Source organism: Uloborus diversus, chromosome 9 (assembly GCF_026930045.1).
Source record: "Uloborus diversus isolate 005 chromosome 9, Udiv.v.3.1, whole genome shotgun sequence".
Taxonomy (NCBI): Eukaryota; Metazoa; Arthropoda; class Arachnida; order Araneae; family Uloboridae; genus Uloborus; species Uloborus diversus.
The window spans coordinates 142276322-142281102 of NC_072739.1; positions in this window are offsets into that span (position 1 = coordinate 142276322).

Below are 4781 nucleotides of genomic sequence, written 5' to 3' on the forward strand. Positions count from 1 at the left end.
ACAGGGCCCTAACGATGTCTAAATATCAACCATCCGTACGATACCCGCCCGTTCCTTGAACACTTTCCCGCTCAGATTACGATTATTAGGGGTGCCAGAGCGGAGGAATACCCTCAGCGATAATGATTATATTAGGCATCGCGGCAGAGACGTTCTTAATGATGTTTAATGAATTATAAATACGGCCAGGAGATGGGGAGATGGTTGTAAGACATGCAAGATCATATTTTTTGACTGCCAGCGAACAAGGCAGTCGTGATCCCGCGACATGCTGCGGTGACTGCAATGATGGTGGTTTGAAAACTCAATTAAAAGACTTTCCGATCGCGCCGCTCACAACTGGACCAAATATCGCAAGAGCCCGAAGCTCCCCCTTTTCGATTTCTAACAAGCAACTAGCTTCTCATCATATAGCCGGGGGAAAATTTCAGAAAAACTAGTCACTGGTCTAAAAATTTCACTAGTAGTCCCAGGGCCTGAATACGGAATAGGCCAATCAGACCGTGGTCGAGGGCCCCAGCTTTGTAGGGACCCCCAAATGGTTTTTAAAAAAAAGTTTAACCAATGGATAAAATTGTAACAGAGTCACTTGGATTTGTTTTGACAAACAGAGAATTGTTGTTGAAAATACAAAACTTGTATTTAAATAAAATATTTAGTCTTTGACGGAAAATACCAATGCGTTCATAAAGCTTAATTAATAATAATTAAATTTAATCTTGGAGTCATAAATAATTTTTTAAACCCGAAAACGTGTCTGACCTAGGGCCTATGATATCTTAAACGGGCTCTGGATACTCACGCTTGTAGTGAGTCCATTCTTACGTCCTGGTAAAACAAAGTTCACTCATGACAAATTGAGTCAATCAGCAGGTTTCAATGGTTCATATCTGAGTGACTGGGAAAGGGGAAGGAAACAGGCATCTTTCTCTTTCTACTCGTCGATACATGTAAAGAAATTAGTCCAACAAAACTTTATTTGTTGGATGAATTTCTTTTGTTGTTTTGAGAGGAAAGCAATGAGGTGCGAAAGCAATATGCTACAATTTTGTAGAAATTTCGTAACCAAAATTTGTTTCTAAGAAAAACTGAACAATGTAAATAAAAGAGCTAACTTTCGACAGTTTGATAAAATGATGATACTTAAAATATATGATGAATGGGAAACTGAAATCAAACTTCACTGCTCTCAATGAACACTAAAATTTATATTCTGCTGATCAGATGAATGTTTTTGTGTTTCCGGACCAGATGAACACTGCTAATTTCGATTTCGGATCGTAGTTTTCTAACAAGAGCAGCACAAGGATTTCCCTTTATTATTATTATTATTATTATTATTATTACAACAGCAATATAAATTTGCTCTCTGATTTGCGAACAAAGCAGCACAAAGCTTCTATTTTAGTTTTCTAACAACCACAGCATGATATAGCTTCTTTTTTAGATTTCGAACAGAACTAAGTAGCTTCCCTTTTTAGTTTTCTAACAGCAGCAGCTTGAAGCTGCTATTCAGATTCTCTGACAACAGAATGAAGTTGCTCTTTTAGTTTACTATCAACAACAGCATGAAGTTTTTTTTTTTTTTTTTATTTAATTATTTATTTTAAGCAGTACCAAGCTTTTACTTTAGTTAACTAGCAACAGCATCATAAAGCTTCCTTTTCAGTTTTCAAGCAGCAGCTGCAAGTAGCTTCCCTTTTTAGTTTTCTAGCAACCAACAGCAGCTTGAAGTTTCTCTTTTAGTTCTCTAACAGCATGAAACTTTGCCTTAGTAAAATTTATACAACTATTAACCTGCCAATGATATAACAATCCAAGCTGGCAAACATGCGTATGAGTTTTTTTGTTTGTTCTTCTTTGCTCATTCCGAAACGCTAAAAGTGAATTAAAAACTAGGAAGGTCATTTGAAAGTGGTTTTAGTGAAATTTTTTATCACAAAGTAATGGGAAACCTTTTTAAAGTGATGACATTTATGTTATCTACGAGATATCTTCATAACATGGAAGATAACACTTGAGAGTTTCAATCAGCAAATAGCTCCTCTTCATCAATGGATCTTTCTTTAAAGTGATGCAAAATCAAGGATGAGCGATCTGATACAATTCAACCCATATACACTTTATTATCGAATGTCGTATATTGGAAAATTATTATGATCTTTAAACTATTTTGTTACAACTGCTTCCAGTGTTTCGAAAAATGGAAAAACGACTAGTGCTTTTAACTATTCAGTAGCTCGTGTAAGAAAAAGGAGTAAAGTTTTAACACCACAGGCACTTATAATCTCTTGAGCTTGAAGTGATAATGGGGTCGTTTCCAAAATTTTAAAAGTATTTTTTTTTCTGAAAGAGAATGCTTAAAAACATAAGATCTGACCATTTTTTAAAAAAATTATTTAAGTTTAATATTTTTTAAAAAATACTTAAATCGTTGCGCTTTTATTGTTTACACTTCTGTCGTGTGACATCACAAATGATGAAATGCCATTCAATGTTGCCATTCACAGAACAAAATATTTAATTCGCATCTTTACTCACGTGTATTGCAAACGATAGGGTTAATAGCAAGCGTAGAGCGCAGTTTTAATTCGCTGCTTGATTATCATAACGTGGAAACATAGTAGAAAGATGCGCCATAGTGCATCATTTGTGACGTCATAAAGACCACGCCTTGTTTGAAAAATCGGACATTTTAATAAATTAATTTTAAAAAAACTGTTGGGAAAATGAAAGTATTTTCTGGGTCCATGTAATTTGTTTTGCTCATTCTATCCATTTCAATGACTAAAAGTAGTACTTTTGACTGAAGGAAACCACCCCATTGCGATCAAAGTATTATATTGAAACGTTGTTACAGATATTTTTACGTTCTAAATTCCTGAAAAATTCAGTCATTTCTGAAACTATTAATTAAGAGTGGTCGGACTTTTAACCCATTTTCAGAGAAGAAAATATTTCTGCTGAAAAGGCTGCGCTTTCTTGAGTAAAAGAGTTAAACGGTCAAATTACCCAACATGATCAGCATTGCTGTCAAAATATTTACTGAATTGCGTAAATGGGTAATGAGATTCATAGCTCCGCGAAAAACTTTCGACGTTAATAGTACTTATTCAACTGTTAATTAAATTAACTTATTCTCCACTTTGATTAAACTGAAAAACCAACGCAAACGTTCTTTCAATTCAAACGTTTTACGTTGTTTTTCCGTTCAGTTTAATCATATTGTAGCAAAAATCTTATTTGATCATTTTCATTCAATTCTCTACTTCGATTAGGTCGTTTAATTTATAGTATTGCGTCTTTGTTAACAAATAAAAGCAATATCGCAAAATGTAATTTCAAGCTTGAAACTTTTTTTTTTTCGTAAACATTGCCAAATTTGACCGAGTGAATTAATAATAAACTTCAGTCATTGCATTAATGCTAGACCCCAGTGAGCGGGTTAGAGCTAAAACTCAGTGAATTAAAGAGCGAATTAATGTTAAACATCAGAGAGGTAACTTTTTGTTACCCATAAATAGCTTCCCATTAACTGTTTTGAGCAGTTAAAATTTTTGAAAAATTTAAAAAATGGAATTTGCTTTGGCAAACAGAGAATTGTTGTTGAAAATACAAAACTTGTAATTAAATATTATATTTTCAAAAAATATTTAATCTTTGATGGGAAAGAATTGAAGGGCTCAAAAAGCTTAGTGAAAATAATTAAACTTGAAGTCACATAAGTAATTTTTTAACCTCTCCAAAACATTTGTTTTTCATTATGGCAGCAAGTTGAGCAAAATACAAAATTTAAACAAATCATAACTACTCCATAAAGAATAAAAAATCTAAAAGAGAAAGAAAAAACCGACAGAACAAGTTTCAAGTTCCACGAACGTTATTCGAACATCAGAGATGAATCGATGAAAATGATTTCTATACGCGTCATCGATTCAATAAAAAAACGAAAATCCTATTTCCGCTTCTTTGTAATGCACATATTTTCCACGCACTGTCGGCAAGCCCTTTGAAAGGGCGGAGTCACGAGGGGGAAAAAACTAAATCTCAATTAAGGACGGCATGTTTTGTGGTATAGTAATTTCACACATAAATTATTTTACAGCTTCAATCCGTATGTGCTACCGGCGGCAGATCTGAATTATGTGAGTGCAGGGCAAATAAAAAATTTAAAAGGAAACGCAAATTACTGTAATTTAATTTTCTTTCAACATTTCCATGAAAGAAAAAATAAAGTTGTTTATCCTTCCAGGAGAGGTGAAGTCGGCAAAGTTAAAGTGAAAAAATAATGACTACCATTAAACAAATCCTTACACATCACAAATAAAAGTTCAGAAATATAGTAAATCGAATTTTAGAATATTTTTTACTTTTCCACCTGCGTAATTTCTGCTCTTGTGTTGCAACTTTGATTCCGCCTTGATGCTGCATACATCTGACGTATGTCCACGCTTTCCAAAAATTGTTATTTTCTTTATTAAGTTACTTCGCCTAAGAAAGATTTTGAGAAGAAGGTGTGAAAGAAGATCGAGAAAATGAATTTAAAGAAGAGATTTTACCTCTTGGATCTCAGATTTTTCTTGCCGAAACCGAAATTTAATTATCAATTACACATAGGGTGGTCCAAAACCTTAAAGCATTTTTTTACTTTTAAATTCCATTTTGAAAACAAAAACGCAAGAAATTTGCTCTTCCTTGCATCCTTTTTTTAAAAAATAAGTTGCTCAAGTAATGATAGGAAATGTTTTACTTCTTTTTATGTTGAAGGTTAGGGTTGAATC